This window comes from Colossoma macropomum, unplaced genomic scaffold (genome assembly GCF_904425465.1).
Source record: "Colossoma macropomum unplaced genomic scaffold, Colossoma_macropomum, whole genome shotgun sequence".
NCBI lineage: Eukaryota > Metazoa > Chordata > Actinopteri > Characiformes > Serrasalmidae > Colossoma > Colossoma macropomum.
Window position 1 is genome coordinate 14095290 of NW_023494806.1, and position 22487 is coordinate 14117776.

General features: G+C 38.3%; 1 pseudogene; it reads right to left on the reverse strand.

Annotated features, from left to right (window-relative positions):
• The window catches only part of LOC118827671, an 88438-nt pseudogene that overhangs the window by 50097 nt on the left and 15854 nt on the right, over window positions 1-22487 (reverse strand).

A 22487-nucleotide genomic window follows, 5' to 3' on the forward strand; every position in this document is an offset into this window, starting at 1 on the left:
TTATACAAAGCTTGCCATTGTTTTTTGCAGGTACTGCAAAACTGAGAAATTATCTGACAGAAGTGCTAACTTACAATAGTAAACTTACCCTATTAATCTTATCCCCTTGTTGTGATGTCATCACTCATCAGCACTTGGCACAGAATTTTTTCTGACCGTAATTTTTTCTAAAGTAATTAAATGTCCTTAGATCAGGGGTGGGCAACGTGGCTTTTACTGCCCTGTTGCGGCAGAATTAGATTTTTAGGTAAAAATAAAATAATCCTCCTCTGCAGTAAAATAAAACCCTGCTGATCATTCCAACACAGTTTTAACAAAAAATAGTCTTAAACACTGGAGCTAATGTAGGCTATATCTGCTAATTCACTCTTTCACCCTGAAGACTGGCACACATACCACTGCTCACCACAGCAACGCAGACAACAATCTTGCCTAGCTAGTAGCTAACGAAAAAGCAAAGAGAAAGCTTTAAGATGAACATCAATAATTTGGAGAAGAATGGACTTCTTTGCGTTTCCTGATACGATTTATCTGCAACGAGAAAATGTTAAACACAAAAAGTCGCAAAGCTCAAGTCAGATTCTCATTCGAATTTTCCGGTTCCACCTTAAATGGAGCAGCAGTTCCATTCTGGTGCCTCAGGCACCAGAACAAGAAGCTGAAGAATGAGAAACTATGGAACATTGAGAGACATTTTACAAGAAACTACTACACTTTTGCGGAAAAGTTTCCTGCCAGAGATGCAAGAAAAAGCTTAAATCTAAAGCTTAAAGCAGAGCAGAGTGTTTTTGTTTATATTGAATTTGTTAGCCTATACTAGAACATTAGCACATACTGAGTCATATTTACAGCCAAAATGGTAACATGGATATAAAATGTTGTGGCTCCCAAGGTGTGGTTGATTTTTCTTGAAAGGACAAAATGGCTCTTCTTAACATTTAGGTTGCCGACTCCTGCCTTAGACGAACATCTAAAAGTGCTCATTTGATCTTTTTATTACACTGAACTAAATACAGTCATATGCAACAGTTTGGGCATGAAAAGAGAAGGTGGAAAATAAGGGTAACAATTTATAATGGATAACAATAAACAGCACCTTAATAATCATCTAATAGGTTGTTAATGACTGTTAATAATTTTGAATAGTTACATAAGCATTAATAAATGATACAATTTGAATTATTAGCCATTTTCTTAGTCACATACAAATAATTAGCTACTAATGTAGTTATTTTTTGCAGAAATCTTTATAGAAATCTAATCATTAATTACAGTTTGTAATATTATTATCAAATTATTTGATACTCATAAATCATAAATTATAAAACTTGAAATATTAAGCATTTTCTTTGAAATAAATATTTCATAATTATGAACGAACAGTCTACGCCCTGCTTTAAATGATTAAGTAGATGTTTGCTATATTGCTACTTAGTGATGGAAGAAGTTTTTCTTAATTATTAGTTAATCATTATTAAATGGTTAATATACACTTTTTTAAACATTAGTATTCATGTTACTTCTATGTCAGTAAGTAAATGGTTAAGAATGGTAATGGTGGCACTTTTAACGCACAAGTAACACTTAGGCAATTCTTAACTAACATTAACAAAATACTCAATAAAGCTGCTACTGAGCTGCAAAAAACACAGTGATTAGCTAACAGTTGTTTTAAGTTAATAACAAATTTCATATATTTGATGAATATTGTATACATAATGTCCAATCATTCAAGCAGAATCATATACATAATGATTCAGTGACCAAACAACTGATAGTATCTCAGTGATGGTCAAATATGGTGATTATAAGTCAATTATTCTCAGAGGCAACAACAAAACTGAACCAAACCTTCTAGTTGTACTTGCAAAATAGCTGTTGTTTCGGCAGACTTGGGAAAACTATTTGAGTGGAAAAATGCAAACATAACCCTGAGCATGCTAAATCCCCAGAGGAGGCTAGTCTGTATGCTAAGCTCAGCACTCACGCAAGGTTGGCCTTCATAGTAAACAGCTCTTCCTCCGCTCCTCACAGCTAGTCTGTCAGGACCAGAGATCTACATACCAGGAATATTTATAGGCAAACCACACACAAACAGTCTGTTCCCACCAGTAAACAAGCTGCCCAAAGACTTCAGCTTGTCTGTTAAGCATTAGGTGAAAGATACTGAAGTAATCACTCTAAGCACTGCAATTACCAGTCACAAATCAATGGGGCAGTGTTTGATCAATCTCACCAGCATGTTTCTGAGAGGCACTTTTAAAGGGTTCATTTACAGTTTGTCTTTATTTTTCTGTTAAATTTCTTTCTAAGATTGATCTCTCATTTTAAAAAATCCAAAATGTCCCCAGAAGACCAAGACATCATTCAAAAATACAGGTTCAGAGTACAGTAGCTAGGTTCATACTGATTTGCTACTCAATAATAGTCAAGAGTGCCCTGTTTTTACTTTGTAATGAGCTATAGAGGCAAATAATGCCTCCACAGTAGCATTTAAGGCTGAAACTAGAAGAAATTAGAACAACTTAAGCCTCATTTAGTTAGCTGTGTTACCTGCATGGTATCTTGATGCAGTTGACTAGTATTATGAAGATCCATGTTCTCCAAAGTATCCAGCTCTCTGAGTGATAGCGATTTATCTACTCGATTTGTTATGTAAAGTCAGCCCATCAAACAGGTCAACTATGTTCTCAGTGTATCCTGTTTACTTGGCCAGTAGGAACATACAGTATATTCCAGGTTATTTGTAATAAGAGAAATAAATCAACTAATGCAGCTTTTAAAAGTCAAAATACAAATATTGCTACTTGCAGACTAACTGATGTCATAAGACTGTCAACCTCATCAAAATACCCCACACAAACCAGCAAGCTTTGTCAAATGTGGTAGTCAAGTTGCTTTGGCAACAGTTTGAGAAGCTGGTGTTGTTATAAAATAGTGTTATTCTTATTTGAAATACTAAAGGACCTCTTAATTCATAGGATCCACTGGCACTCAGGGGGAAAATGTATGCAGAACATATTGGCTTTCATAGCTATTAACTAACCACTAATTCAGTACAGACTGAAGCAAACATCTGATGATTCAGGCGTGCAGTCTGTGCAATGTCAATTTGGAAGCTATAAACTTCTATTACTTTGATTACTACATTAGCAAAATTTGGCTTCCAAACATATCTTGGCTGATCAACTACATTTGGAGAAAAGGAAAATTCTGTAAATTATCATCGCTTTCAGGCCAAGTATGGCAGTCAAAAACGTAACGCTGAATATGGAATAATACCTCACGCCTGAGAGACAAAGAGAAAATAAAGAAACTCCTCTCTCTTGCTCAGGTACATGGACCCACCAGGTGGCCGCAGACACATAGCATGGTCAGTGGAGCGTTTTCGGAATGAAGGCCGCCGTTCCCCTGCGCCCGTGTGGCTATGCCAAGCTCACCATCTGGTGCATTCCTCTGATCCGCGCGGGACGCTCGCTTGCGGCTGGGGGAGAAAGAGAGCCCTTTTCCTGGCCCCCTCTCTCCCCTCTCCAGGCTCCAGGGCAACCATCAAGCTTTCAATCAGCCTTCAGAGGGATGGCAGCCCCACTGGCCGCCTTTGAGGCCACCTGGCAGACACTGTCACCAGGGCGGCACATTAGCATAAAGCTGGCAGAAAACGGTCAAAGGCAGTCAGGGTTCAAAGGAATGCGTTAAAGCAAAAGAAAAAGGGCGTACAACTGTCTTGTTTGTTAGCAGAGGTATTTATCAGGTAGAACATTGCTGAGGGAATACTGCACCTACAGCGCAACATCAGTGGCATTAGTTTTAGCGTTATTGTGATATACTACGTCACAATAAGATTTTCTGAGCATACAGTAGATATCGTAAATTCTGACCAACTGCATGTTTTATTACAAAGCGAGCATAATTAGTCCTGTTTAACTGGATTTGGTGCATTGCAATGTGTGATACAGTGAATAAAAATCATACATTAACATACTGTAAAAAAATCTAATTCAAATCCTAATAAAAGACCTCCTCTTCTACTCAAACACAAATGTGCAATGACAAAGTTTGAAATGGGCACTTCCGTCAGAATTTCTCTGTTTGCTTTAATTGCTTTCATGAGTGAGAAACAGTTAAAATAAAACTACACAACGCTTTTGTTATTAACAGCATAAACTGTGTCCTGCAAGAGTTAACACTGAAATAACTTAAATAAGAAACAGCAGACCAGATCCAGGACATATCCACAAACCAACACTATTTGCATGGGAATTTTCCATTTACAGTCTTTTTATTACAGCAGGTGGGTCCACATAGCAACACCCAAGCCTGTGCTTCAGCCGCAAGCTGCAAAGCATTCAAATTTAATGCACCAGTATTTCCAAAGCCAGCCATAAATAATGAATGTATTATGAGAGCTCCTGTCCTACTCATTGCATCAACTGTGTGGCTTTAGCATGAGAAGTGAAGCTACTGCTCGCACTGAGATTCTGCATTTCAAATAAGATCAACTAACCCTTCAGACTTGCAGAAACAAGTTTAAAGTTATTTAATCAATAACCTAATAAATGTGATGGAGATTAGAGAGTATTTTGAATTAATGTGATAAATAATCTTGTGATGTCACAATATATCACAAAATGCTTTTCTGAATGTATTGTGGAAATACTGAAGCACACTGACCAACTGCATTTTTCATTACAAAGAGAGTGTAATTACTGTGTAGAAACTAAATATTGTTATGCAATTTGTAGTTCTACAATTACAGACTGTAGTCCATCTGTTTCTCTGCATACTTTGTTAGCCCCCTTTTACCCTGTTCTTCAGTGGTCAGCACCCCCATGGACCCTCACAGAGCAGGTACTATTTGGGTGGTGGATCATTCTCAGCACTGCAGTAACACTGACGTGGTGGTGGTGTGTTAGTGTGTGTTGTGCTGGTACGAGTGGATCACACACAGCAGTGCTGCTGTGTACCTGCTCTGTGAGGGTCCATGGGGTCCTGACCACTGAAGAACAGGGTAAAAGGGGGCTAACAAAGTATGCAGAGAAACAGATGGACTACAGTCTGTAATTGTAGAACTACAAAGTCCACCTATATAGTAAGTGGAGCTGATAAAATGGACAATGAGCGTAGAAACAATGAGGTGGTTATAATGTTTTGCCTGATTGGTGTATATACATACACACATACATACACACACACAGACAGACACAGGGAAAAAGTCAGAGAACACCCTTCATTTATTGAATTTCAGGCTTACAGGTGAAAGCATCCATAAGGTAGAAGTTATTCATTTCTCTGCATGAGGACAAAAGTAGAAAACATACATTTAACACAAAATTTAAAAGCCTAGACAACTAAATATAATGTCAATTTTTGCAGTATTTAGTGTGTCCACCCTTTACCTTTATTCCAGCCTCTGTTCTTTTCGGGAAACCCGCTTTAGGTATTTTTAGGATATTTTTCCACATTTCCAAAGTTCAGTCTTAGAAGTTGGTTGCATTTTCTGCTTCTACCCAAGTAATCATGATTCTTTGTGTCTGTTTCCTTTTCTCAGTAAGGGCTTCTTGACAGCTACACATCCTTCATAGTGTTGAGTTGTCTTCTCACAGTGGAAGGATGGACTGAAACTTATCTGAAGTAAGAGTGGAGCTTGATGTTCTCCTCTCTCTCAAAGATGAAAGCTTTAAGCACTGTTTATCTGATGGTGACAGTTTTGGTGGTCTACCAGGTCATTTACAGATGTTAGTAGTACCACTTTCTCAGTATATTTTAAGACTTTTTTGAACTCTAGTTTTAGAAACTCCTGTTTTATTTCTTTTTCTTTGACTTACTCCTTTTCATGTAACCAGATCATCTTACATTTGATCTTCTCCTGAACAGCTCCTGAAAAATAGTATTTAATTGCTATTTTGACTGGAAATTAACTAAATGATGGGTGGTCTCTGACTTCTGCACTGTACTGTAACACTATACATACTGCCAGTAGCCACCATTAAAAGGGAGTTTTACTGTATGAATCAAACTTCTTTTGTCTATTGATTTCTTCTAACTCACACATTCAAAGGAAGTACAGTCAGCTCCACTCAGTATATGGAGCCCAGTATTTAACACACATGTGCACAGAGTTTTATAGTAGACCTAATCAGATGACTGACCATCTGAAGCTCAAACTGCTATATTAATAAGCAATTTGGAAGCTAGCATCAAAGGTCTACTGTCCTGACCTATTAGGATCTGGTCATAAGCTTGTCATTAATGCAAGCCATGTCGAGTCTTATGAGTGTGAAACTGAAGGGTGTAATGGAGATTTGTTTCAATCTTCAGATTTATTTTGTACAAACAAACAACAAACATATGACCAGCATGTTTATCTTCCTCACTAAAAAGCCTTGATTTTTCTTTGAAAGCCGTGTTCTGCATTTGGACAACAGACCAGTTTTGTAACCTCAGCAGTGGAAAAGCTTACTGAACACTTCAAAACACAAAAGGAAACAGAACCGAATGTTATCTCTTTCTTTGTGTGCTCATAGAAAAGGCCATCCACCCCGCTGGTCCGGCCAAAGAGGCAGCGAGGCAGAGGAAGATGAGTGACCTCTCAAGCTCCGGAGCAAATTGGGTTTGATATACGCCCCTGACATTCCTTAAACTAATAACCGGCCCTGGCCTGCCCCGTAATTACAGTGATCCATGTGTCGGCTATGGGCCCTGAACAGCAGTACAGAGCAGAATCTGCTTAGCTCTCTCCTCTCTCTCTCTCTCTCCTGACAAAGGGCTTCTGCAGATGCTCAGTGCTAGTGATCCATCCAGATGGCCAGCGGCCACCGGGGTCAGCGCCTTATCACAAGAGCACACTTCTTCAACACAAACGACTGATAGTGCTAATTCTCTGGCTGTGTATGCATAATACTCAAGCTATAAAGCACATTGAGGCTGCACGATATGGACAAAATACTAGTACTGTTATTATATTCCTACATATTGCAATTGCAACAATGATCAATCAAACCTTTTAAAAAACGTTTTAAAAAAGTAACTGATAAGAATTTACCTTCTAATTAGCAGTGAGTAGTTGGTGAACCTGCATTCTGATACTGCTCTCTCTCACAGTGACAAACAGAGCCTGGCTGACAAACTGGTACACACTACCGTTCACAAGTTTGGACTCACTTAACAAATATTTTTCAATAATAACTTATACAGTGTCAACTGAAATGTTAACAAGACACCAAAACAAAATCCAATGTTTTTTACAGTTTAAAGCACTTTGGGAACAAGAAGACATCATGATAAAATAAAAAAAAACAAGCGTTATTAAATAATAAACTGTAATAAACACAGAATGGTTGTGCTTCTTAAATGGTTCCCACTTCTTGCTAGGCTGTTGTTAAGTAGTTACTATGGAATCCCAGGTGGTTGCTAAGGTGTTGCTAGGCAGTTGCTATGGTGTATGGGGTGTTTAGTTGTTTGTAGTGAGGAACAAGGGATGAAAAAAAATGGCACATAGAGGAGTGCGGGTCAGTTTGGCTGTGGATTAGAGCTTGGGGACCTGCCCTGAGTTAGTACATGCATTTTGGTGTCTACTCAGCAAAGGAAAAAACAGGGCTGGGGTTTGGGCAAAAATGAACGGGACTCTATGGCAGCAACGAGGGATGAAAAAATTACACATAGAGGAGTGTGGGTCAGTATGGTTATGCAGTAGAGTTTGAGGTCCTACCCTTAGTGAGTACATGTAGTTTGGCGGTTGTAGGACAATGAAGTAATAGAGTTTGTGTGGTGGCGAAAATGAATGGGACTCTATGGGAGAAACGAAGGATGGAAAAACAATGACAAACAGATGAGTGCAGGTCAGAACAACATTGAATTCTGATGCCCTGAGATTGAGCAGAAATACAGTAGATGGTCGCGCAATTTTTCACTCAATTCATTCTTATGGGAAAACAATTCGGAATTTAACGAAGATTGTACGAAAACCAGGCATCTGATCAAAACGCTGTATACAAACCCGAATCACACAATCAGACCGGACACTTTGGTGTTGGAAGGGTGTTGATATCTCGAAAACTGCAGGACAAGTTGCTTTGCATTATGTAATTACTGATTTATAATATTCTTGTCATACTATTCCTATGAATAGTTAATTGATCAGTAAGATTTGGTCACTGCTTTTCAAATCTGAAGGATCTGGATTTTATTTTAAAAGTTCATTCTTGGTGCTATACATCTTTTTCAATCTTATGGAATCGTCTGTAGCTCTGTTTATCACTGACAATTTCTTCATTTTTACAGCTTCTTACAAATGATTTGAAACGTACAGAATATTAGCACCATTTCATACATCTATCTGCAACAAAACATTCAGATTTCATATTAATAAAAAACACTGATTTCAAACTTTTAAAAAGCTTTTGAAGAATAGCGCATATGCATTTTTTTTTCTTCAGTAAAGTTCTTCAGTAAAAGCTGTGCATATTTTTTTTGTTTAGTTAAATCAGTTTTGAAAGTTTGGCCTTCATCAAAATCTCTAAGCACAGAATTAATCATCAAAATAATTAGTAGATCACAAACACTAATCTGATCAATAGTAACAGCTCTAATTCTTACACTGACTGGCCAGTGTATTAGGTACCTCTACCTTGTATCTACACTCATTGTCCATATCAGTTTCACTTACCATACAGATGAATTTTGTATTTACAGACTGTAGTCCATCTGTTTCTCTGTATACTTTGTTAGGCCCCTTTTACCCTGTTCTTCACTGGTCAGGACCCTCAAAGGACCACCAAAGAGGAAGTATTATTTGGGTGGAGGATCATTCTCAGCATTTTCTGTCCACTTTATTCGACACAACTACTTTGTTGGTCCTCTTTGTAGATGCAAAGTTGGAGACGATAGCTCATATACTGCAGTGCTGAGAATGATCCACAAACCAAACAGCACCTACTCAGTGGTGGTCCTGTGGGGTCCTGACCACTGATGATCGGGATAAAGGAAAGCTAATAAATTATATACAGAAACAGATGGAACACAAGCTGTAATGGTATAACTACAAAGTGCACCTATATGGTAAATGGACCCGATAAAATGAATAATGAGTGAGAAACAAAGATGTAGCTAATACAGTGGCCAGTGAGAGTATATACCTTGCAATATAATAAAACACTGGTGAATCAATGGTTAACATGGTTTAGTCTATATTTTTTGAATTGAAATGATTTACTTTTGTTGTATTACACAAATAGCTTGATTTACCAAAATACTAACAGACATGCTCATCTGGAACTGCGATTGGTCACGATGCTCACAACACAGGGTAAAAGCATTGTGATTGCTTATATGCCTTGTTTGCATATTGGGTTATCAATATAACAAAAGCGAGAATTATGATAACAACTAACAAATGATATATTGTGCAGCCCTACTTCACACTTCACCTAAAATCACCTCACTTCTTGTAACACATAACTACTGCCAAATAAATGTTCTTAGTATTGGATGAAGAAAAAGCCTCGGGCTGTTCTTAGGATTCGCATGGAGGGTATGGAGGCAGATGATGCTGCTTGGCTGATTAAGGCCGACAAAGTCCAAAGGCTGCAGCTGCGGTTTCTCTCCAGCTCGTTCCAAGTCACACAGACATAAATTTGTCACTTACTGGAAGATCACAGGGCTGATAGGCTATGCTTGGTATGTGTTGCCTTCCCTCGTCATCAATGAAGTCGTTTGTTGTTGCATCTGAAGTCTCAAGCGGCACCAACAGGCTTCTTCACGTCAGACAATAGGTCACAGTCAATAAAACCACCAGCTCGAAGATCACGCCACATCATGCAATACAACCTCAGATTTCACACTATGTCAGGCAATAAGAGGATTTTGCAAGTTTAATATTCAGTCAAGTCATAAATATTTATGCCGTTTACCACAACATATTGGAGTTGAAACTATGAGCTCAAAGTGAGCTTCAAAATGAATATGAGCTCAAAGTGCAGACGTTCAGCTTTAATTTAAGGGGATTTACATCCAACTTGGGTGAAAGGTGTAGGAATTACAACCGTTTTTATATACAGCCTCCTATTTTTATGGGCTTAAAAGTAATTGGACAAACTACCAATTATATATTAAATTGTCATTTTTAATACTTGGTTGCAAATCCTTTGTCTAGGTATTTACTCTAGTGAAGTCTTCTGTTGACTGTTGGCTTCGATACAGATGCCTACCTCCTGTAAGGTGTTCTTGATCTGGCCAATGGTTGTAAAGGGGTTTTTCCTTTATCAGGGAAAGACCTGGTTATCCATCACAGCTGTTTTCCGTTGTCCAGCTCAACAAAGTGCTGTTTTGGCAACCCCTACGAACTCCGATTTCACAGTACAGTAAGCGACAAGGACTGTAATATCAAAGCATTAAAAAAAAAGAAAAAAACTCATCATGTTGGTCCGTCTGATGCACATCAGGGCCTTGTGGAGGCAGTGTGTGAGTGTAACGAGGCAGAACGTTAATATGATGGAATCCAGATGCAGGACAGACGAGAACCCCAGCCACGGCCCTCGCACCAAATATGGCCTCCCAACACACACAGCTATATGAAACACGTCTGTCTCCCAGCCTACAGGCCAGGCCCACAGACTGCTCTTATTAAGAAACAAAACTTGTTATGATGCCATTGCTCCCTTCTAAAAAGCGCAAAACCATAAGAAACTGGCCCGTGACTCTCATGTGCGGTACAAACGGAAAGAGGTGGGCATATAGAAAACAGTGGCTTTAGAAGGCATGATTTAGAGCATGATGACTGGTTGGTGGGTAACGTCCCACTAAATGACACCCTGATGCCAGGCCTGAACAGTATGAACATTTACAAGAGGTTTCTTTAAGAAAATGTCAGCTGCTCCTGTGTTGTCTGTAGTTAGCTAGTTTAATAGTTGTATATGTTTCACTAGGTTCATGGCTCATCAGATCAGAGTAATTAGAATAATACTATAACGTTAGTTATTACAATACCAAACACAAAAAAACTGTAAGCATGCTTCACAAAATCAGGAGCAGCAGTTTGTTCATCAAACTCTTATAAAATGACACAAATGGCTTCAACATCTTGACAAGACCACAAATTCAATTAAAGAAAATTACAAAATTGGAGATCATTTTGAGGACGGAAGAGAAAGCGGTTTTCACGAGCTGATTTCCCTCTTTGCAGTGTAATCTCCATTCGAGAATGCTGAGAGAGAAGAGGTAAACAGCAATGCTTTTATCATAAGTGACAAAATTGCCCATCCACTCCACGCCAGACGCAGCAAGTGAAAAGAAGCTTCATAACCCTATCTGAATTGCAAACCATGGAAATGTGGCACATTATGTTTTCGGGATGCAAGACACAGAAGAGAGCGAGACGCACCAAGCAGCACTTGATCTTGCACTTGTCTCCTGTGATTTGCCTTGTAACAATGTTTACGGTGCATTGTTCCACACACAGCAGATGGAACCCGTAATTACTTCAATTACATGGCAGATCGTGAAAGCTCCTCTTAAGAGCAATTCAACCTGTTCGGCCTCAATCAGGGAACAAATGACTCTGAAACCAAGCTGGGCGACTGGGGAGTGAAGAAGGCTGTTAAGGCCTTCATGGAACATAGGCAGCAATACAGATATAGTCTGTTTTTGTTGATGGAGTGGCTTAATGGCAAGAAATTCTGGAAAACGACAAATCACAGACAGCCATTAAAGTGCTGTAATTATCCATATTCTCATGGCTCCAGTGTGAAATAAACGCTGTTTATTATGAGAATGACTTTTATATAAAATCTCCCACTCAATTATGTCACATTGCATCAAAAAAAATTCTGTCAAAAATTCTAACATGTATCATTACATGATTATTTACTAAATATGCTATAAAGCCTACACAAACGGAGCACTGACACAAAAAGTAATCAGACAGTCCTTCCAATTTGAAAATTCAGCTACTTTAAGGCACACTCATTGCTCATACAGGCATTTGGTTGCATCTATACAGCTTCCATAAACTCCATAAAAAGCACTGTCAGTAGAACAGGACACTCTGGAGCAGTCGCACATGAGCCTGTGGTCACCATGCCCAATGCCAAGCGTTGGCTAGAATGGTATGAAGCCCACCAGTATTGGGCTGTGGAGCAGTGGAACTGTGTTCTCTGGAATGATGGAGCTCCATCCAATGGTAGGATGAGTGGCATTTGTGATCATTTGTGAACTGTTGGTGACCTCACTAATGCTCTTGTGGCGTAACTCAATCAAATCCACAAATCAATGTCCCAACATCCAGTATTAAACCTTCCCAGAAGAGTTGAGGCTGTTACAGCAGCAAAGAGTGGATAAATTCCCTATTAATACCCTTGATTACAGAAGAAACCTTGGATGAGCAGGTGTCTAAACACTTGTATGCACTTAGTGTATGCTGCATAGGTAAAACCAGTATTGTTGAAGCCTGAATGTGTCTATACTTTTACATATAAGAATGTGTAATTGATAGTCCCTCCAAGAATCTACAATCACACATTCACACAAATTCAACCAGCCCTCGCAATATTCGCAAGGGCGCACAATTTCATCCCATCACAGCTTAATTTACGCATTACATGTGTAAATCATTAAGCGTTCTTACAGTTTCACACATCTCAAAATGCAATATTAAACTCTTTACTTTGAGATGATCACATCTGCCAATATACATTTCAGCTAAAAACAAGGCAAATTAATTCTCAAATGATTTATATGACACAGCAAGGTGGAAACTGTTTTGCATGACCTGATTTTCTGTGTACTTCTATTGACCATTTTTGCACTGTTTACTATTGCAAAGAACATTAGATCCTCAGTTCAAAGACTTGTTCAGGAGTAGGTTTGTGGGATAGTGATGCAATTGGATATTTGCAATGACTGACAATGGACCTGCTAACTCAATAATCGGAAAGAGAAAACTACCAATTCCCTTTTACTGTTAAAACAATGCATTATTACAGGGCAGTCATAAACTGTCAGTATACAGAGTAAATTTTCTGTTCTGTTTCGCAGACGTGAACATAACGTCTGAGAAACATTTTCCATACAGTGTCAATGGTTTGGATGACTTGTAAAATGCTGGCATTTACTGTGGAGAGGAAGTGATATAATCAAAAGAAATTCTACAAGAAAAGTAATTATTAATTATTAATTACTTTCAGATACCATCCAGAGTCACACAGTGCTACTGGATGTTCTTCCAAAATAAGTTTAACAGCACTTTATTTTACTTTTTTATTATTTTTTTTTCTTTGTTTTCCTGAATATTTGACTGTAGAAATATCACGCTTGTTTCGTATACACACAGTTTTAATACATTTCAATATAAAATATTAACTCTTTACTTTAAGAAGTTAAAACAGTGATAAAGTATGTTTTAATGATGAGTCTGTATATCTGTATCTTCTCAAAACACGTTGGAGAATTATCAGGCCCAATCACACACATACAGTTTTATCGTAACTCCACTGCAAAACGAAAGAAGCAAATAGACAAATGTGACTTGGTGTCAAATTCACATGATTTTTTCACTTACCCCAAAAGCATGTGATCAGCCAAGACGCATTGGGGGTTCTGCTTCTTTAGTTTAGAACTGGACCTGCTAGGCTAACGGTGCTAAAAACACTCAAAGTAAATAGTCACCAAGACGGTTTTCACAAATACATGCCAAAATCTTTATATATTTGCTTGAAATTATGTTGATAAGCTATATAAACTCATTTAGAAAAACAGAACTAAGTAAAAGGGCATGGACAGACCTGATTTACACATTTAAGCTAAAGTAACATTAAATCTTTTATTAAATCATCTTTATGATGTCCCATTTTCCTGTACTGTTCCAGCTCACTTTTTTCTTTTTTTTTATAGTTAGTGAGTCATACTGTGTTCTACACCACATCCACGTTGCTGTGCAACCTGAATTAAGACCTGGATTAGGTTTGAGCGAGTTGAGAGACGTTTTGGGCATGTATTTATGGAAATGATTTGGGTGATTATCGACTTCCTATGTTTGTTATTGACTATGTATGTTTGTTAGCTCCAGTTCTAAAGTAAATTTAAACTAAACTAAAAACTAAAACACAATTTCAACACCAAACATGTCTTGGCCGATTGACCGCCTTTGGGGTACTCATGTAAATTTGATTTTTTGGCAAAATATTCCTTTAAGGTCTTCATTTCATTTCATCACTGATCAAACCATGAAAGAAACCAACTCAGTAAAAGCAATATGCTGAAAACACACGCACACACTGAGCCATATACGCTCCTCTAAGGCGTAAACAAGATTCAGCCCCCCATTGTGCGATGTTGGACAAAGGCAGATGTGCTTTCTGAAGCTAACTGTCTCCACGCAGATGTGAAAAAAAGCAGGCGCGGCAGACAGCCCCCTTGAAGAGCCGCCCAGAACGTTCAAAAGCGTTCGTTCTGGGCTTCCTTTGATTTGCGACTGGCCTCCTTGTCTCGGTGGCCCTGGCTGAGCGGAAAATGGAAGGTAGAAAATGAAAAGAAGCGGGAGAGGAATGAAAGGAGCTCCATCTCCACTCATGAGGCGCATCTCCGACACGTTCGCGGCACGGGGCATCTACAACGAGAAAACGAAAACCACTGCACAGACACTATTCTTTCATTCTGACAGGTATACAAAATCCACCCCCAGAGCACGCAGATGACAGAGCATGTAATAACACCTTGCCTATTATTTAACAGGACTTTCTATCATTGTGGCATGTTATTATCTGTGGGGTGGAGAGGGGAGCGAAAAAGAGAGAGAGAGATGGGCATTGTATTGGCCTATATTCAACGAAGGCAATGGAGGGTAATAGTGAAATACGGTGGTGGGAACAGATAGTGGGATGATGAACAGGTCCTAGATCAGTCAAGAGGAAAAATCTACCTCTCAGGGTTACACACTATTAGAGCTTGTAGGAGATCCATCTACGCTGGTAATGGAGGTGATAAGGTTGTGTTCTCTAACCCTAGATCTGTAGATCACAGACGCCTACATCAGTAACAAGAAAATAAACCTGGCTGAGAACCATCGCGCATCATCCTGCGGTGTGCAGTAGAACGTACAGAGAGTTCCACAAAGGTTAAAGGAATATAACGTAATCTTTATCTGCCATCTCAGTATTACAAAGTCAGTCACCACAGACAATGAGTTCCCAATTCAAAGAAAAAACAGAAAACAACACACTTAACACACACTTTTCATAGAAGTCAATGCTTCAGCAACTACCCACTGGCTCTTACTGGCTCTTGGCTTTTGTTTACAAGTACTCGAATGGTCATTCTCAAAATCACTCTTAAAAACAATAATATTTACATTTCATAATTAACCATAAATTTTAAGTATGTTTGCTCATTTTTAATCAATATATTCCAGTTTTCGACGCATTCCAGATTTGCAACAAACAGTTACACATTTATACATCCTGTTTGCGATGGACGTCCCAAAAAAGCAGAGAGACAGATGTGCTGTATTGTTATGTCACATGAACAAAACAGATGAGTATTTAGTTTTTTAATGATCGTTTTAGCCAATTTACTGAATGAAAAGCCAAGTAAACTTTGCCTTGCTAACAAAGTGGTTCCAGTTCAGCCAGCAAACATAAATCAGTGGGTTATTTCAATGTTTTTTACTAAATTAGTAGAGGTTTACATTAAGTCATGTCTTATAGGAACCATCTAAACCAATTAGCTAATTAGCCTTTTGCCAACTGGCTGTCTCGGTCTCCGTCTCTCAGTTCCACGGAGGTTAAACGAGTGACCGAGAATGCACTACTCATATTCACGTGAATGTCATTCAACAGTCAAAACTATAGCCAAAAAAATTAAATGTATTTGATCCTGTAAATTTGTTTAAATACTGTTTGCCATTTTCATATCTTTCACTAACTTATCTTGTTTAAGTCTTTCAAAGAAAAGGGGTGACACTGCAAAACCACAGTGTAGAGTGTGGCTGTGTTCAGCCTTGAGCCAACGCTGCCTGGGTTTGAATTGATTTTTATAGCACCTCCATTGTCAAGTACTTGCCTTTTTTCCTGGTTTTATAATGACATGTTTTGTTCAAAACAGTGATAAATAAGCCACGTGAGAACAAAACAAAACAAAAACATAAACAATCAGTATTCAAATTAAACCCCAAAGTTCTGAGTAAAAACATTTATCTGTTCTTTTAATAAGTACAGGGCAACACGTTGAAACTATTATCTAAGGTAATCAACCATATGCTACAGATACAACAGACAGATTAGTTTGAAAAATGCTAGATTATTCTTATTCAAATAGCACAATCCCAGTGCTGTCATCACAGTAGATCAACAGTAGTACGACAAACATAATCTTGCTTTTCTCCTGTGTTTTATGTGTGATTTAGTCACAGTAAATCAAGCCCTTGGCCTTTGTAATCCTTAATGTTAAAGTCATAGTTCAGCAAAAAATCAAATTTATACAATTTTCTCCCTACTCAAAAATGTGATATCGCTCAGCAAAGACATGTTTGGTGTCTAATTTGTCTTTAGTTCTGTACCAGAGCTACAGGCTAAAGTAGCTAAGTAAGAAAACTGTGTCAAGCTAAGACAAGTTAGGTCTCTAAATACTTGCGTGTGTGGTTTCATGAAATACCGCATGAAATACTGTTAGTTATAAAAACAGATAACCAAACTTCAGACTTTAAGATGGCTGATTTGAGCTATGTAACATATTTTTGTCCATCTTCATAGATGAATATACTGAGAATATTTATATTTAGCCAAACTACACATGAATGTTTTAGATTCATCTGGATTTATTACTTGTTGTACCATATTCAGTTGCATCCTAAGTCCACAGCACAAAGAGAGTAGAGAGTAGGCAAAAGTAACTGCTGCACTGTGCTTTACCTTGTTGTTCCTGTGGAGCTTCTGCTTCACATCCTCACACTTTTCCACAAGCTGGGTGAGTTCTGACCGGGCAATGACCACGTCTCCATCAGCACCACAACTCAGCAGTGATCTGAGGACAAACGATTTTTCCTTAGCTTCTTAATTATAGTAATTAGTAACACTGGATAAATAACAAAGCAAGAAGAAGAAAGCCGGTTTTAAGACCCAGACATCACAAGATTTCAATTAGAATTCTCTAAATGATTCAATAGATCACGAAATCTCAAGTTTCACCATGATTTTGTCATGGTTTATAAAAACAAAATATTGAATACATAAACACAACTGTGTCTGCAATTGCAAACTACTTATAAGGGCATTCCAATCTAAAACTACGGTTTAATAAGTTGTCATGTTATGTACTGTTTTGTAGCACATCACTGTATCCCTCAGCCTCATTGTTTCAAATTGTTTTCATACTTTCTTTCATCAATGCACCTTTACTACAATACCCAGAATGCATTACACAAATACTTCATACAACTACAGGGAATCCCTGTGATGCCAGCTGATCCTGGCTGCTAGCCTAGCCACTGAACTAAATGCTAATAAATACAAAAAGAAGAAGAAGAAGAAGAAGAAGAACAACAACAACAACAACAACCACAACAACAACAAAAACAACAACAACAAGCCTGCCTCCAAAAACTGACTCCAAAGCAGTTTAAGGTTTTTGGAGCATTCCTCCCACCTTCAAGATACATCATTAGATAGGGGTATTCCTAATCTTTAAACCTGAACATTTCACTCTGACTGTTTGGCACCACTGTAGGAAGTAAGTAAACATGTTTACAACAGATGTAGCAACAGCTAAATGTTTCATTTTGACCTGAGTGTCCTACCAATAGCAAAATATAGCCAATAACCCATTTTTACATTAGAAAATATTCAGAAATTTTTATTTGTGCCAAAAAAAATGAGAGCATGCGCTACTGAAAATTACTGTAATTCATTAGAATTGAAGTTACATTCCAAAATTGATGCACTCAAATAGACACCTTCACACTGATGCTTTTTTACACCCCTAGCAATACTAATATCATTTGCAACAGAGTTCGGGAAGATTCCTTCTACCCTATAGGTCGCTTAACAGTCGAAGTGGAATTTGTCCTAGTAGACTGATAAAGATGGCAGAGCAGTTGAGTGACAGGAGCGTGGGATGTCGAACATGTCAAAAGACAGCCCTGGACAATCAAGGCGGTGTCATCCTCTCATTGTCTTTTTCCGAAAGGCCGGTCCATTTGTCAGGCGCCGTGCCCGTTTCTGCTGATCGTCGAGCCGTCAGCAGGGAGTAAAGATGTGAATGCGCTTTTGCGGGGTGTAAGCAAATGAAATTATGTGGGAGCAAAGTGCCATAATCCCGGTCATTATTGGATCAGAGGCCCCAATAACAGGCACTTAGAGGCGGCAAGCTGAGCGGATTAACTGCACCGTATCGTTTCAGCCCACATCACACACATCCAGCAAGAGTTCGGTGTCCCTAACACTACCCAGAGGGGCCAGGAAAAGTGCCCACCTTTACCTGATCTCAGAACTGTTTTTGTGTTTTTTTCTTAAATCAGTAAGAGGGATTTGGGTAGTTAGAGCTGATCTAAGATCAGTAAAAAAAGAAGCAAAGCCTCCTCAGTCTTTAAAGGGCCTGTGTAGTCTCATGCCTCTGGCGGCTGTCAGTACAACTCCTGCTAAAGAGCTGACAAAGAGCAGGTGCAGAGGCTGCTGTGAGCGAGAGGAAGCCGAGGTGACGGTAAAGACGCGAGGGGAAAATACTGACGACATTCGACAGAGTGCTGAATACTGAACAACTGGTCTCGTTTTTAAAGGGCCCATATCATGGAGAAACAAGATTTTCTCGCTTTTTTCTGTACTACATAAACATAATTTCAAAACATGCTGTTCATTCCCCAGTCCAAACTGTCCATATAAGGAAAGTGAGCTACCAAAACAGCCCATTTTGAATTCAATGTGGTTATGATGTCACAACCATAAAGCTATTCACATATTACCACCCATTCTACAGCTTAGCTGCCCATTCGCTTTGAAGTGACAAGGAGTGTTACTTCAAACAGCCTGCACAAGTTATTGAGCTATTGAAGTTGAAGATGTGAGGGAAAACGATTAAATGTTGTGTTGTTCCTGGCTGTTGGGAAGCGAAAGTATCACTGGACCCTTCCGAAGGATCCAAACATCTGAGAAGAATGGCTAAAATTATTTTCTTCTAACCTCTTTGAGAATTTGCAGTGTTATGTTATCACCGTGCTAAAGGCAGTGTGCATTCACTTTACCACACTACTGTTTAATTCTGAGAGATAAAAAGAGGTTGGAAAACTAATTTTGACTGTTTTTTTGTACGTGAAATCCAACAAACTTCAGGGGAAATAAATATTAAATATAAGACACGTGCAAATTATGATAGTCTAGTATGAAAGTATAAAAGTCTTTTTTTCCAGTTGGACCAAAAAGTTCCTTTAAATTGTATCCCTGTTTACTTCAAAGACATATATAAACTTGCTTTTCTGCTCCTGTGGTAACTTGCCTGCAGGAGATACATAAAAAGAGCCCTTTGCATTCAAGTCACTGTACTGCACTAGCAGTGCCATTTGGTAAGCATACCTTAATCTCTGTGTTAGAGGATCAAGAGATTTCTCCACATCCTGACTGCGGCAGAGCTGTGAGCTCAAGCCCTCAGACAGCAAAATCACCTGCAAAACAGACAGCATGCATTCTGAATACATAAAGATGGCTCAGAGCAGCATGCAACACAACACAAAGTACTGTGAAAGTTGCTGAACCATTCTGTCATATGCCTTTACTGAGCGCTCTTTTCGCTTTGCCAGTTCTGTCTATTATATTGCAACAATGTCAACAACAGAACAAATGGTTTACGTTTGTTTGTTCAATTTTTTAATTTACAGTGACTCTCCTCTCACACCAAATGTAGTTGATCAGCCAAGAAATGTTTGGATTGCTTTAGTTGTGCACTGGAATTGGAAGGCTAATAGAGCTAACAAACAATGGAAGCTTATACTAGGCTACCCAAAACCATGTCAAGTTATTCAGAAGTCTCGAACTGACTTTGTTACGTGGTTTGACAATATATGGCATACTGTTATCCATTGAAACGGCCAAAATGGCCACAAAATAATGAACAAAACTGGTGTAGCACACCTGTCTTTCCAGCTGCATCACTTGAGCTTTCAGTAGATTGACTCTCCTCTCCTCAAACTTCTCCTCCTTCGCCTCCTCCAGGATCTGCACATACTGGCACCTGAATGGCAGGCCAAAAGATGATGACATAAGTAAATAATTCATAAATGATAATAATCCTCATGGGGATTATTTGAAATTGAACTGACTGTTTTTAAAGAAAGTGAGGGTGAAGTGCCATCTGTTACCTTAGCTCTTCATATTGCATCTTCAGCTTGGTATTTTCCCTTTCTAGTTTCTGCAATAAAGGTTAAGTTCATGGAGAAATGAACAACAAAGCCAAGGCAAACACAAACATTATAAAGAATAATATGAGGCAGTTAGGAGATGTGCCAAACATCACTAGTAGTGTTTCACATTGTATCGACAAAAGTATACTTTTCTATATGGGACATGCACCACTGCAATGTCAACTGCATAGTATTTAAGTGATTTTACTACTTATTTTTGTACTGCACATTATATTTTTATTATTGTTTTAGTGTTTTTTATTATTTATCTTTACTTCTTCTATTTATAGATATGCAAATAGCGTACAGCAATACTTCTGTTCTTGTTTTGCTCTTTACTGTACTTTGTACTGCTGCAATAGAAGACTTTCCCTCTCAGATTAATAAAGTGATCGATCTATCAATCTATCTATCTATCTATCTATCTATGTATCTACGTATCTATACATTTTCTTTACAGCAAACAATTCAATACTCTCATTTTCAATAATCATAGCACTCATTAGCATATCTAGAACAGAAAAGTGGAGAGATTCATCAAGTAACATAGGTGACCTTATGCTTCTAGAAACACCAAAAAGTATAACCCATTTCTGTGTTTTAAACACATGTAAGGAATGTTAGATGTACTGCATGTCCTCGTCCCACTCTTAATTGGGAATTCCACTGGTTTTTCAAAATTCCTTTATAATTAAATCTTTAAAATATAAAGTTATTCAGAGTGGTTTTAAGTGAAATGTTCCGTTCTACAGAAACATACCAAATTACAATTGTTCACAGTGGTGGTGACAGGAACCATATTGTCTATGATGTAAATATGGCCGTTTTATTCATCCAAAATGACCAGTGAACATGCACGTTGTTGCATGTGGTAAATCTGGAAAAAACTGTGCTATTTTGCCTATCAATGCCCTGAAAATCGCCCAAAAAAACCATATTTATTCATATTTACCACTATTTTACCATTATCAACATTACATATAAAAACCTGTGCCAGTTCATTGGTCATTTTTGATAGTAAATAAAATAGTTATATTTGTATTGTAAACTCTGGTTCCTATCACCACCGCTGTGATGAAATCGGTCTGTAAGTTTCTCTACAATTAACCATTTCACAAACCACTCTGAATGACTTGAATGATTCAGAAATTTTAGAACATTGGTGGAATTCTCCTTTAATCATCCCTTCTGGACATGCAGAATGAGGCCTTGCATAAATTATTTTAACAGTTATTTAATCTGTTTTGATTTTAATATTGATTAAAAGACTGAATTCTAAAATGAAAGATGTTGGTTAAGCTGTAACCAATTGACACATTGAAATTCTACATTAGTACTGTTTGGGTAGTTAGCATTTTAACACTACATTTGGTACTGCAGTAAAGTGAGAGTCCCCTGCTCTACACTTTGTCATGTCTCTTGAACAAGTTTAATAAATGTGCCTGCATGTTATTTTTTTATGCTCCAGCTGACTCATGGCACCTCCACAGTGACTCTGCTCTGAGAGCTGCTCCTATTGCTCTCCTCAGCGCCTGTGTGCAGAGAACATCTCTCCAGATCACTGCTGATTGATGAGCTTCTGTCCAGCAACACCTTCCCCCTGTTGAGCCCCATCTGGGGAAATGTAAAGAGAATAAGACTTAAGAGGTGGATGACGGATGAATCTAGAAATGTGTCTTTTCAGAGGATTTGCCGTTATGAAATAGAAGTCCCTTCAAATGGGTTTCTTCAACCAGTAAAAGTGACAGGGTTTGATTAATCAACACTAGGGCTGCACGATGTGGACTAAATACCAAATTGCAACTAAATTGCGACATACACCGATCAGGCGTAACATTATGACCACCTCCTTGTTTCTATGCTCATTGTCCATTTCATCAGCTCCACTTACTATATAGGTGCACTCTGTAGTTCTACAATTACAGACTGTAGTCCATCTGTTTCTCTGCATACTTTGTTAGCCCCCTAACAAAGGATGTGGTCATAATGTTATGCCTGATCGGTGTATTACACTTGCCATGTGACTCAAGTGAATGTCTTGATTGGGGCTCGACCAACATATCGCTTGATTGATAACATTTGTGATATTGACTTATCAGTATCAGTGAAAATA